General features: G+C 49.1%; 1 long non-coding RNA gene across 1 annotated transcript; it reads left to right on the plus strand.

Annotated features, from left to right (window-relative positions):
* Positions 1–14,141: 14,141 nt before the first annotated feature.
* Positions 14,142–14,804, plus strand: LOC141229503 (uncharacterized). The gene is made up of 3 exons (XR_012296165.1): positions 14,142–14,227; positions 14,580–14,641; positions 14,723–14,804. It is a non-coding gene; the product is annotated as an uncharacterized lncRNA (long non-coding RNA).
* Positions 14,805–15,075: the final 271 nt, after the last annotated feature.

A 15,075-nucleotide genomic window follows, 5' to 3' on the forward strand; every position in this document is an offset into this window, starting at 1 on the left:
TAGTGATCAAATGCTACCAGATACAAGGTATAAATACTGACACACCATGAGACCACATATTACCACCACATAGTGACTGAATAATACCACATAGAAGGGACAAATATCGCCATGTCATGACCAAAGCACATAATGCCACCACATAGTGACAAATAATGCTAAAATAATAAAAATGTAAAAAAGCTCAGTATATTGGGTCAGTGTACAGGTTATACAGTGATCACCAGTGACATTATGCACAGGAGCTCTGTATATAGTGTACAGGTTATACAGTCATCACCAGTGACATTATACACAGAAGCTCTGTATATAGTGTCAGTGTACAGGTAATGCAATGATCACCATTGATATTATACACAGGAGCTCTGTATATAGTGTACAGGTAATACAGTGATCACCAGTGACATTATACACAGGAGCTCTGTATATAGTGTCAGTGTACAGGTAATACAGTGATCACCAGTGACATTATGCACAGGAGCTCTGTATATAGTGTCAGTGTGTGTGTATAGGTAATACACATACTCACCAGTGATGTCTCTAGGTGAAGTTCTTTATCTGCAGACCGATATATCACATCTTCTATACAGGACTTATCTCTGCAGAAAATAACATAGTTAGCTATAACTGATCACTTCGAGAGCACAAGCCACACTTTTCCCAAGATTTCTACACTGCATGAAATGACAAAATGCAACATAGTGCCGCACTACACAGTAAAAATAAAACACAAAATACATTTAGGGACTCCATCTTTAATAAAAAAAAAACATCATGAGAGATCAGAGATTATGGGGCCCAGTCAGGGATCGTACATAGAAATCATGTGGCTCAGTCAGGGGCGTATACAGAAATCATGGGGCCAATCAGGCTAAGGGTGTACATAGAGATCATGGGGCCCAGTCAGCGGCGTACATAGAGATCATGGGGCCCAGTCAGCGGCGTACATAGAGATCATGGGGCCAATCAGGTTAGGGGTGTACATAGAGATCATGGACCCCCTCAGCGGCGTACATAGAGATCATGGGGCCCAGTCAGCGGAGTACATAGAGACATGGGGCCCAGTCAGCGGCATACATAGAGATCATGGGGCCCAGTCAGAAGTGTACATAGAGATCATGGGGCCCAGTCAGCGGCGTACAAAGAGATCATGGGGCCCAGTCAGCAGCGTACATAGAGATCATGGGGCCGAGTCAGCGGCGTACATAGAGATCATGGGGCCCAGTCAGGGATCGTACATAGAGATCATGGTGCCCAGTCAGGGATCGTACATAGAGATCATGGGGCCGTATGAGGTGAGGCTCTCACCTCCTCAGGGAGCTCTCACAGGACATCACAGGCCTTAGTATGAAGCAATACTAGAAGACTTGTGGAATTGCTTCATACTAAGGCCTGTGATGCCCTGTGGGAGCTCCTGAGGGCACCATACTGGGGAGGTGAGATCCTCACTTGGCAGTAGTAGGAGCAGCATCTCCATAGTGTGGCATTCACATCACACTACATGCTGCACTGTACAGGACTCCCAGCCGGCAGCAGGACAGATGAGGAGGTAACTGTCTGGGACCAGCGCCGGACTGGAGTACCTGGGGCCCACCAGGAAAAAATCAATCTTGGGGCCCACAAGCACCATGCAGTTACCGTATATAGGAATAACATAAGTCCACAAACTCTTTCAAAATGAATCAACTTTATTAACCAATAAATCTCTACTGCTGTGTAGTAGTCACAACACAGGGAGAGGTTAAACATCCAAGTATTTAATATGTATTGCAAATAAAGAATGTTCCCATTCTTAATATCCGAAAAAACAAATGACTGACAACCATCCACTATACCTAGACTAATAATACCATATAGAAGAGAGAAATACCGCCACACCATGACCAGAACACATACCACCACATAGTGATCAAATACTACCAAGTACAAGGTATATATACTGCCACACCATGATAAGACCACATATTAGCACAACATAGTGACTGTCTGAATAATACCACATACAAGGGACAAATACCGCCACGCCATGACCATGGCTCATAATGGCACCAGATAGTGACTGATAATGAAAATGTAAAAAAGCTCTGTATATAGAGTCAGTGTACAGATAATGTAGAGATTATCAGTGACATTATACACAGGAGCTCTGTGTATAGTGTCAGTGTAGAGGTAATACAGTGATCATCAGTGACATTATACACAGGAGCTCTGTATATAGTGTCAGTGTACAGGTAATACAGTGATCACCAGTGACATTATACACAGGAGCTGTGTATATAGTGTATAGGTAATACAGTGATCACCAGTGACATTATACACAGGAGCTCTGTATATAGTGTATAGGTAATATAGTGATCACCAGTGACATTATACATAGGAGCTCTGTATATAGTGTCAGTGTACAGGAAATACAGGGATCACCAGTGACATTATACACAGGAGCTCTGTATATAGTGTCAGTGTACAGGTAATATAGTGATCACCAGTGACATTATGCATAGGAGCTCTGTATATAGTGTCAGTGTACAGGTAATATAGTGATCACCAGTGACATTATGCATAGGAGCTCTGTATATAGTGTCAGTGTACAGGTAATATAGTGATCACCAGTGACATTATGCACAGGAGCTCTGTATATAGTGTCAGTGTACAGGTAATATAGTGATCACCAGTGACATTATACACAGGAGCTCTGTATATAGTGTCAGTGTACAGGTAATATAGTGATCACCAGTGACATTATACACAGGAGCTCTGTGTATGGTGTCAGTGTACAGGTAATACAGGGATCACCAGTGACATTATGCACAGCTCTGTATATAGTGTCAGTGTGTGTGTGTATAGGAAATACAGGGATCACTCGTGACATTATACACAGGAGCTCTGTATATAGTGTCAGTGTACAGGTAATACAGTGATCACCAGTGACATTATGCACAGGAGCTCTGTATATAGTGTCAGTGTGTGTGTGTATAGGTAATACACATACTCACCAGTGATGTCTCTAGGTGAAGTTCTTTAACTGCAGACCGATATATCATATCTTCTATACAGGACTTATCTCTGCAGAAAATAACATAGTTAGCTATAACTGATCACTTCCAGAGCACAATCCACACTTTTCCCAAGATTTCTACACTGCATGAAATGACAAAAAAAGAAACATAGCACTGCACTACACAGTAACAGTGCTCCAGTGTCATTCTGTGCCTGCTCATCTGTCAGCAGACATATTTGTCTGATGGCAAAGATCTAAGAGAGATGAAGACAGAAGACCTATGGATTCCGTTGGGAGTGAGGATTTTTCTTTATTAAAGATGGAGTCCCTAAATGTGTTTTATTTTTAATAATAAAAAAAAAAAATTCTGTCTTTTTTTTTTCTGTTTACTAGAAATTGATGGTGGCTATGTCTAATTTGGCGTGAAACCATGAATTTCGGGCTTAGTACCAGCTGATAAGGCAAAGATGGCCTGGTACTAACCCTATTATTACCCAGGTTGCCACTCACCACCAGGGCCACTGGAAGAGCCGGGTAAAGCACCTGGAAATGGTGCCATGATGAATGCGCCATTTTCAGGGGTGGCTGTGGGCTGCGATTTTCAGCGTGGAGGGCCAAGAACGCATGGGCCTTACCATGCTGCGAATCCCAGCCCCCAGCCAGTCACAGACGCCCATTCTCTGTGTCAGCGTCTGTGATTGGCTGTTGGGACTGTCACACATATAGAAGCGTGAAAATAAATAAATAATAAAACAAAAATGACATAGCACTCTGCAGAAATTTTGATTCTCAGCGCAGATAGAGGTGGCAGCCCGTAGCTGTCTGCTTTATCTGCCTGGTTTTACCTTGACTGGCGATCAAAAGTCAGGAAAGCCCAATGTTTTTTTTTAATTATTTAAAAAAATAATTAAAAAAAAAAAATGCGTGGGCTCCCGCCATATTTTGATCGGGGGGGCTGGGGGCTGGGATTCTCAGCATGGTAAGGCTCAAGCATTCTGGGCCCCCCACGCTGAAAATGGCAGCCTGCAGCCACCCCTGGAATTGGCGCATTCATCGTAGCGCCATTTCCAGGCACTTTATCCGGCTCTTCCAATGGCCCTGGTGGGGGGTGGCACGCTGGGTAATAATGGGGTTAATACCAGCTTTGTATTATCAGCTGGAACTAAGCCTGAAATTCATGGAGTCACGCCAAACTAGACATGGCCACCATGAATTTCCAGTAAACAGAAAAAAACACAACACAGAATTTTTTTTTTAATAAAAATAAAACACAAAACACATGTAGGGACTCCATCTTTAATTAAAAACAAAACCCTTGATCTGACGTAATCCACGGATCTTCTGTCTCCAGCTCTGCTACATCTTTGCCATCAGACAAATATCAGAGATGAGCAGGCACAGAATGACACTAGAACCCAGCTGTCAGAGAAGTGCTCAGCTGGCCTCCAGCCGCCGACCATGTTTTCCTGGCGTTGCAAATAATGCATACTTTCAAACGCATGCCTATTTTTGCTATGCAAGTCTACGGTACATTGCGTCTGCGCTGATTTACAACGGATGAGTTGTAACGCACAGCATAAACGCAATGTTAACAGCAGCGAGAAGGGGAGACGGAGCCCTGGAGACCGCCTAGTCAGTCTACTGGTGGTACTATCATGCCCATTGCCCAGTATGTACTGCCAGCCTCTGTGGTATTAGCATTCAAGCTCACATGGCATGTCCTGCCAACCAGCCACTGGTGTTAGTAGTAGCATGATAGTACCACACCACCAGTGGCTGGGCAATGGGCATGCATGATGGTACCACCAGTGGCTGGGCAATGGGCATGCATGATGGTACCACCAGTGGCTGGCAGGACATGCTGGGCATGATTCATGCCTAGTATGTCCTGCCAGCCTCCTTGGTACTATCATGCTCACCCACTATGTCCTGCCAGCCCCTGGTAATAGTACATGCTGCTGGGCATAGTACCAGCAGGGCCGGCCTTTGGGGCGTGCCAGCTGTGCAACTGCACAGGGCGCCTCAAACTTGAGAGTGAAGGGGGGCGCTGCGCTGGCTCCCTCCCCGTCGGTATTTTTCTTATGGAAGAGCAGAGAGGGAGCGCCCAGCGTTTCTTCTGTGCTCAGGCGCCGGCGCCCCCTCTCTGCTCTGAAATGTCCGGCCGGGACCCGGGCGCGCTGCACTCTCTCCTCCTCACACACAGGGGCGGAACTACCGCCCGTGCAGCCGGTTCATTGAACGGGGGCCCCGAGGGAGAGGGGGCCCCTTCAGCCTCCAGCAGGGCCGCCATCAGGGCATGACTGCCCTGACTCCAGTATGGGGCCCGGCCGGTAGGGGCCCCCTTGGGGGCCCCCCTCTTGTGTGTCTCTCTCCTCATGGGGCCCCCGGCCCCATGCTAAGCGCCGGGGCCGGAACATCTCTGTCATGATTTCTCTGACTTCCGGTCATGTGACGGCACCGTCACATGACCGGAAGTCAGGAGAACCTGGTGTCATCGATTTGGACGAGGATTCTGCAGGGATCGCATGGGGGTAAGTATAACAAGTTTTTTTTTTTTTTTAAATACAATTTACTAGGAGTGGGGGGAATGGGAGGTGCACATGTGGGGGAGGGGAATGAGAGAGGTGCACATGTGGGGGAGGGGGATGAGAGAGGTGCACATGTGGGGGAGGGGGATGAGAGGTGTGCACATGTGGGGGAGGGGGATGAGAGAGGTGCACATGTGGGGGAGGGGGATGAGAGAGGTGCACATGTGGGGGAGGGGGATGAGAGATGTGCACATGGGGGGGATGAGAGAGGTGCACATGTGGGGGAGGGGGATGAGAGAGGTGCACATGTGGGGGAGGGGGATGAGAGAGGTGCACATGTGGGGGAGTGGGATGAGAGAGGTGCACATGTGGGGGAGGGGGATGAGAGAGGGGCACATGTGGGGGAGGGGGATGAGAGATGTGCACATGGGGGGGTGAGAGCTGCACATGGGGGAATTGGGAGAAAATGAGCTGCACATGGGGGAATTGGGAGTAGGGGGATAATGAGCTGCACATAATGAATGTGGGGTGGGGGACAGTAAATGATGATGGGGTGGGGAGAGCAGGACATGATATAATGAATTGGGGCAGGGGGTGCATGTAAATAATGAATGCGGGGAGCAGGAAGTATAGAGTAGGGGGCGTTGCGGATGCAGGAGTGTAACTGGTAACAAATTGGCGGAAAGAGTAGAGGTTCTAATTAAATTATATATTAAGTGCCTATTTACAGTTAATGGGGGCACCGTGGTGGATTACAATTTATATTTGGAATGGTAGGTTGTATAATAACTAACCATATATTGATGGTGGATACACGTCTGTATTCAGCTGCGTAATGTAGAAGTTGGGGAATGTGCTCTAGATAACTGTGTTATTTTATGCAGAGACGAGTCCTGGCTGGAAGACGTAATGGCGGTCTGTGCTGGATGAAGGAGAAAAGCGTAGCTGAAGGACTTCACCTAGAGACGTCACCAGTGAGTCAGTGTATTACATGTACACTTACACTATATACTATGTACCGGGCTCCTGTGTATAATGTCACTGGTGATCACTGTATTACCTGTACACTGACACTATATACAGAGCTCCTGTGTATAATGTCACTGATGATCACTGTATTACCTGTACACTGACACTATATACAGAGCTCCTGTGTATAATGTCACTGGTGATCACTAGATTACCTGGACACTTACATTATACATACCATGTATAGAGCTCCCGTGCATAATGACACTTATGGTAATATTAGTAATGTGGTGGTAATATTAGTAATGTGGTGGTAATATGTGGTCTGGTCATGGTGTGGCAGTTTTTCCCCCTTCTGTGTGGTATTATTCGGTCACTATGTTGTGGTAATATGTGGTCTGGTCATGGTGTGGCAGTATTCCCTGTATGTGGTATTATTGGTCATTTTTAAAAAAAAATGTATATGACACATTCCCTTAAAGAAAACTAAATAAAAATATATCTAAAAAGAGTATTGGATATTTTAAGAAAATTTTAATAGGTTAGAGTAGGGCCCTGCCAGAAGAGTCTACCTTATCGTGGTGGCGGCTTTAAAACTTTTCAACTTTTGTTGCTTGTTATTACTTGATCATTTGATTAATAAAAAATGCACTTGTTGTTTTCACCTACATGAGTTTAATTTTTTTTCTTTGGGGGGGGGCGCCAAGAGGGATTTCGCACAGGGCGCCATATACCCTAAGGCCGGCCCTGAGTACCAGTAACCAGAGGCTGGCAGCAGGACATGCTGGGCAATGGGCATGATGATAATCATGCCCATTGCCCAGTAGTATTTACTGCCAGCCTCGGCCAGGGGTCCTCCCAGTCACCCCTCCCCCCCCTGCTTCCTGCTTTTCATACTGACGCGTCGAGATGAGCTGCAGCCGCTGCCTGGAGCGACGCAGGGTCCGCACTCCACAGCGCGCACAGGAAGCAGTCCCAGGGCAATGACGTCATCACACTGAGACTGACCTCCTGCGCACGCGCCGGCAGTGTCGCACTGCGCAGAGGAGGCAGAGGGCCCATCACTAATCATATCGGCAGTGCTGCGAACCGGGGGGGGGCCCTTTGTTCAGGGGGTAGGGGGCGGGGCCATCGGGACCCGGGGTTTTCCCGATCCTCCGGTGGGCCAGTCCGCCCCTGCAGAGGGGCATATGTATACATGCAGGTCGGCCACATCCCAGTGGTGCAGACACATCCACACTGCACCCTGTATACTTGTGCACTGCCGTCTGCTGCAGTGGTAGGAGCCGCCTGAATGCATCTTCTTCCTGCCGGAGAGGAGCTTGTGGGCCTGTGCGGTGAGGAGGTGGACGCTGCGCACCTCCTGAGAAGTATATGGCACTCCATGTATCTGTGCACATAGTATACCACTCTAGTATATAGCAGAAAGGAGACATCGACCAGAAGAGTCCAGGCATGTGGTTGATGCTAATAATTATTATATTGATAACCAGGTGGAAGAGGAGGAAATGCAAAAAAAGGGGGGAAATTAAAAACTATACGCAAAGGGGACGTCGAGACAGGAATTACCATTAAAACCAGTGGGAATGGATCATGATTAGAACAGCAAAGGGATAATACAGAGAATCAAGCCACAAATTAATCCAGTATATAAAAATATATATACATATCATTAGTTAGATATATCTGTACATATGATTGTTTAATTATCATAAACTTTACATAAAGTGCAAGTGCCTCCAAAGAATAAATCTACATAAATTATATATCTCATATGTGAACAAATACAGGTGTTTCTCACTAAATTAGAATATAATCAGTTATTGTTTATTTCTGTTAATGCTGATGATTATGGCTATACGAGTTTCACTTTTTTTATATTGAAGAACTGAAATAAAGTAACTTTTTGATGATATTCTAATTTAGTGAGATGCACCTGTGTATGCATATATACAAGGGCTGGTCCCTTATTATTTGGATGTCGGTGTGAATCCTGTAGAGCAGTGGTCGGCAAACTTTTTTGCACCAGGGACCCGCTTTAAGCAAGACCAGTTTTCAATGGCCCGGTGGGGGTGGGGGCGGGGCTTTGGTCATATGTGGGTGGGGTTATGGAGGGGTGGAGCTTAGTGCATACTTATCATATAATTATGACATTTATAATGAGAATGTGATTCAACTTACCATAGGTTCAGAATGAGTGGGAGCACCAGGCTTGTTTCCCTGGATCAGTGGGAGCACTGGGCTTGTTTTCCTGTAACAAGACGATCCCATCTAGGTCCCATCTGATGATGATGACCACTACTACTGCTACTGGACACAGCCACTGCTGCTATGAATTTTCACTGTTATTTGCTTTATTCACTTTAACCAGAAAATCTGCTGCTGGGCCGCACGACACCAGAGCACAGCTACAGGAGTCATAAGGGTGGGACACCTGACGTCATATCTAGCTGCCCATTAGCATCCAGAGCCCCTCCCCCTCCAACTCGCAGCTAGCAGGAGGGGAAGGAGCGCTGGACACACATGACCTGCTTGTCCCTGCTCCTGCCTGAGCACATTCTGCCAGTAGGGCCGCATGGCTAATTATCTATTCACTGCCAGTCCCTCCTCCTCTTTTCTTATAGGCTACTGATCACATGCTGGCTTTCTCTCTGCTGATCCTCTACAACTGTCAGCGGCGCTGTGGACCGGCTGAAAAACCCCAACGACCCGGTCCTGGTCCGCGGACCGGCGGTTGGGGACCTCTGCTGTAGAGAGTAGTGCACTGACTTGGGCATATGTGCTGTTGACAGATGTGTATTTGTATCCACTTTAAGCGTTTTTAAAAAAGGTGACCACATGTGCATTGTACTCACGCTATAGCAGATGCAGATCCCACTCCTGATTGGCGTCCACCCGATGTATGTTTCGGCTTCTTGTCTTCGTCAGGGGGTGGCATCATTCGGAAAGAGCTAAGAGTTAAACGGCCAACTATAGCCAATCAGGATGGAGGTATGTCTCCACCAACCAATGGGTGCTGAGGAGGCGTGGCGCGATACACAACGCGCACCAACGCTACGAGGAAACTATGTGACCTGTGATGCGAGCACGTGATGGAGACACATGATCGGGGGTCACGGGGCACATATAGATACAGTCGGGGAGGATGATGTGGAGACGTTCATGTGTATTGCCTCTTCAGCAGACATCTAATCTACTGATTGAGTGTGGATATATCGGATAAAGTGGAAAATCTTCTTAATTTATAATGATGGATAACGAGTATAGGTTATATATTACAGCAATACACAGGAATAGGGGGTAGTGAGTGTTACATGTATATAAGCATAGGCGGATTATAATGAGGACGATCTGGGCTACCGCCCGGGGCCCCGAACCTCCAGGGGGCCCGGGGCTCCGGGGTGTCTATGGCCAGATTGTCCTCATTATATGTGCGGCGCCACGGCACATACCGGCAGACAGTGGGGGGGGGCCCAAGGATCGCTCCCCCAGCAGCGGCACACAGCCGCTGCTTCTTCTTCCGCCGGGCCAGCACTGCAGCAGTTAACTTCCCTGTCCTGGCCCGGCCGCGTCACTGCTAGGAGACACGGCCCTGTGCGCGGCCGTGTCTCCTAGCTGTGACGTCACGCAGTGCGCACCCGGCCTGCAGTGCTGCACCGGAAAAGAGCTGGAGCCGAGTCGGGGGATGGTGAGTGTGTGTGTGTGTATGTATATGTATGTATGTGTGTGTGTGTGCAGGCAGATGTCATTGTGTGATGTCTGTTTATATGTATTTTTGTGTTTCAAATGTGTTTATGCGTGTATGTATATGTTTGTGTGTGCGTGACTGCGTGCGGCCTCCTGCTGAGTATAGATGGCGCCGTGCGGCCTCCTGCTGTCTCTGGGGGGGCGCCGTGCGGCCTCCCGCTGTGTATAGATGGCGCCGTGCGGCCCCCTGCTGTCTCTGGGGGGGGCGCCGTGCGGCCTCCCGCTGTGTATAGATGGCGCCGTGCGGCCTACTGCTGTCTCTGGGGGGGGGCGCCGTGCAGCCTCCCGCTGTGTATATATGGCACCGTGCAGCCTCCCGCTGTGTATAGATGGTGCCGTGCGGCCTCCCGCTGTGTATAGATGGCATTGTGCGGCCCCCTGTGTATAGATGGCATCGTGCGGCCTTCCGCTGTTTATAGGTGGCGCCATGGGGCCTCCCGCTGTGTATAGGTGGCGCCGTGCGGCCTCCCGCTGTGTATAGGTGGCGCCGCCCGGCCTCCTGCTGTGTATAGGTGGCGCCTCCCGCTGTGTATAGGTGGCGCCGTGCGGCCTCCCGCTGTGTATAGGTGGCGCCGTGCGGCCTCCCGCTGTGTATAGGTGGCGCCGTGCGGCCTCCCGCTGTGTATAGGTGGCGCCGTGCGGCCTCCCGCTGTGTATAGGTGGCGCCGTGCGGCCTCCCGCTGTGTATAGGTGACGCCGTGCGGCCTCCTGCTGAGTATAGATGGCGCCGTGCGGCCTCCTGCTGTCTTTGGGGTCGGGGGCGCCGTGCGGCCTCCTGCTGAGTATAGATGGCGCCGTGCGGCCTCCTGCTGTCTCTGTGTGGGGGGCGCTGTGCAGCCTCCCGCTGTGTATAGATTGCGCCGTGCGGCCTCCTGCTCTCTCTGGGGGAAACGCTGTGGGCCTCCCGCTGTGTATAGGTGGCGCCGTGTGGCCTCCCGCTGTGTATAGATGGCGCCGTGCGGCCTCCCGCTGTGTATAGATGGCTACGTGCGGCCTCCCGCTGTGTATAGATGGCTACGTGCGGCCTCCCGCTGTGTATAGATGGCTACGTGCGGCCTCCCAGTGTGTATAGATGGCTACGTGCGGCCTCCCGCTGTGTATAGATGGCTACGTGCGGCCTCCCGCTGTGTATAGATGGCTACGTGCGGCCTCCAGCTGTGTATAGATGGTTACGTGTGCTCAATATTGAGTCATACAATTAATGTAAGGCTATGTGCCCACGATGCAGAAATGCTCCGGATTTTTTTTGAGCGTTTCCGCGTCTCCCTGGCAGAAAAAACGCATGTGGATTGTACATGCGGATTGTACATGCTTTTTTCCTGCCTGGGACTTGCTGATGTGAAGCGTTCTTCACTTGCATTTCCGCATGCGGGTTGACAAGCGATTTTAGCATCTCTTGGAAAGTGCTTGACAACTTGGTCACACTATATAAATACATGCAACCCGCATGGATTTATATAGTGTGATCATAAAAGAATGGTAAAAAATAAATATATAATTACCTTCTGATGGCCTGCCGACGTCAGCGGTCGCGTGACCCGTCACATGACTAAATGACGTCACGGCAGGTCCTTTTCAGACCATCGCGAGCTGCTGGCAAGCCAGGACGCATCGGATAAAGACACCGGGGGCCATCAGAAGGTAAGTATAATATTTATTTTTTATTTTATTCTTTTTTTACAGGTTCTATGGTACCCGGGTCCGGAGGACAGTCTCCTCTTCTCCAAACCCGGGTACCATCCGCACATTGAAGCGCATGGATTCTGCATGTACAGATCCAGTGATGCGGATTCCATGTGTTCCAATGCAAGTCAATGGCGGCGAAAGCGCCGTGCTTCCGCAAAATAATTGGTAGTGCAGCGGATTTTTCCGCAATGATAATCCGCAGCAGAAATTTACACAGCATGTGCAAAGCACATGCGGATTATCATTGGGGAACATGGCAGACCTTCTACCAAGCGTTTTTAAGCGTTTCTGCAGCGGAATTGCCACCGCGGAAACGCTTAAAAAACGCATAGTGGGCACACAGCCTAAAAAAAATTATTATAATTAATATTGTGTTCTCCCCGCCTCAGTCCTCACAGCACAACGCTGAACACGAGCTCCTCATCACCAGTCCTCCTGTCCCGGCACAATGTGCACTGCTGCAGCTGCAGGTGGAATAGTGTCCACTGACTGGACTAAGGAAGCCCCGCCCCTTCCGGTGACGTCATGATTCCATGAAATCACTCCTCCCCCTCAAGAAATCAACTCCAATCTAGACGCTGCCCTGCTGCTGGGGCGTGGTGACGCTGTAGCTGGGTGATTGCAGTCAGAGTAGTGGTGTTTGGTGTCTGCACTACAGGTAAGAAGATGGGAATGTGCCAAGGTGATTACTACATACAGGACAATAAGTAGCTAGCTGTAGGTGTGCAGAATCCCACTCCCAATATTGTCAGGGTCTCGCACCCCCTCATGTCGTGGGCTGTCAGGCTCCCGCACCCCCTCGTGTCGTGGGCTGTCAGGCTCCCGCACCCCCTCGTGTCGTGAGCTGCCAGGCTCCCGCACCCCCTCGTTTCGTGGGCTGTCAGGGTCTCGCACCCCCTCGTGTCGTGGGCTGTCAGGCTCCCGCACCCCCTCGTGTCGTGGGCTGTCAGGCTCCCGCACCCCCTCGTGTCGTGGGCTGTCAGGCTCCCGCACCCCCTCGTGTCGTGGGCTGTCAGGCTCCCGCACCCCCTCTTGTCGTGGGCTGCCAGGCTCCCGCACCCCCTCTTGTCGTGGGCTGCCAGGCTCCCGCACCCCCTCGTGTCAAGGGCTGTCAGGCTCCCGCACCCCCTCGTGTCGTCGGCTGTCAGGCTCCCGCACTCTCCCCCTGGTGTCGTGGTCTGTCAGACTCCTGCACCCCCTGGTGTCGTGGGCTGTCGGGCTCCCGCACCCCCTCATGCCGTGGGCTGTCGGGCTCCCGCACCCCCTCGTGCCGTGGGCTGTCAGGCTCCCGCACCCCCTCGTGTCGTGGGCTGTCAGGCTCCCGCACCCCCTGGTGTCGTGGGCTGTCAGGCTACCGCACCCCCTCGTGTCGTGGGCTGTCGGGCTCCTGCACCCCTCGTGTCGTGGGCTGTCGGGCTCCCGCACTCTCCCCTTGTCGTTGTCTGTGGAGAAGATTAATACATATTTTCATTTTTCAGGTTTTCTCTTATAAAACAAGATCCCTGAGCTTCTGTCTTTGACCGAAAAAATGGCGTCTGACAAGTCGCTGCTGTCTGCAGAAATTAACACAAACATGGAGGAAGCGCTGTATGAACAAATGCTGATGAAGGTACAAAAGATGAATTGGAGAGGCCAGCAATCACCGGGTGAATGTCTCCTCCGTCAGCCGCTGGGGGCGCGGCAGTCTCCAACATTTACCTAATGTGTATTGTTGGCTTTAGACCCCTCACAGTTGTACTATTTTGGTGCAGGAAAAATCAGTTTGCAGATCCATCCTGTTCATGTTACTCACTGATTCTCACTTGTTGCCTCATTTCAGGCCAAACAGGAGATACAGAGCAGAATACCGAACTTACCAGAAAGCAGACAGATCAGACCCCAGCTGGGTGAGATGGGCGTCCTCTGATTATTATCCAGATTACTTTGTGCATAGTATGTGACAGATACCACAGTGGGGCAGTGGGGTCTTATGGACTGCAATGGTCACAAGATGCAACCAACGTGGGGGGCTCACATCGTTTTTTCTTATACAGTTGATTACATGTAAATGCTGTTTGGCTTTTGCCGATTTTATTGTGTTTTTGTTCACTTTTTGTTTTTATTTCTGTGTTAGGTTTCTGCATTAAAACTCGCACATCCAAAAATACCAAAATCTTTATTAACATCTGCAAGTCGAACCAGATCCCAGCGCCCCCGGACTTGACGGAGCAGGAATTAGTCAGCATCCTGGAATCTGATGATCCCTCCGGCTATCGAGTCCCCATGAGCCTTGGAGAGCCCCACGTTGAAGTTGATAATAGTACGTTTTTTTTGTTTTTTTTTAATACAGCACGTCTCTTTTTAAAGGGGTAGTCCAGAGATATCCTTAAAGGGGTTAAAATAGCAAGTATTACAACTTACTAATCCTCAATGGTCAAAGGTGCCATCTCCACAGGTTCTGGTAGGTCCACTTCCAGTCTGCAGAATAAAGTTTGACATCTTGTTGTTGACTTTTGAACTTTTTTGGTTTAGATTTGGGACTTAAAGGGATTGTCCACTACTTGGATTCCCCTTTAAGAACTTATACCACTTATTCATAGCAGCCCTACTGAAGTCAATGGATTGAGTCGGCATCGCAAAGTATCTAAGTCCTGGTGCACTTTGTCCTACAGGTGGAGGCGGCTGCACGGCGTACGACATAGTGATTAATGGCACCTTCTTTGAGAAAATTAAGGTAACTGCAATTGCTTATTCCGACATACGAGCTGTCTGCTCTCCTTTGTGTCAGCTCCTTACTTTGTATTTTTTTAATTAGAATAATGAGCTTTTCAGGGAACTTTTTATCACCGTGGCCATGGAGGGACTAGAGAACAAGTACGAAATGGAGTTGTCAAGAGGTAACAACCGCATCACTGATATTTTCCTTGATTTTTTTCCATCGACCACACAAGGACTTGTTCTTTCTTGGAGCAAGTTTACCATATAATATATTTAAAATTTTTATGTACCAACCTGTTGTATGGCACCGTATCAAATGCCTTTGAAAAGTCCAGATAGACAACATCCACTAAGTTTCCCTGGTCCAACCTAGAACTTACCTCCCCATAGAATCTTTTCAGATTAGTTTACAGGACAAATCCCTCATAATCATATGTTTAGGTTATTCTT

This window comes from Phyllobates terribilis, unplaced genomic scaffold (assembly GCF_046119375.1).
Source record: "Phyllobates terribilis strain yellow unplaced genomic scaffold, ASM4611937v1 Scaffold_483__1_contigs__length_1377234, whole genome shotgun sequence".
Classification (NCBI taxonomy): domain Eukaryota; kingdom Metazoa; phylum Chordata; class Amphibia; order Anura; family Dendrobatidae; genus Phyllobates; species Phyllobates terribilis.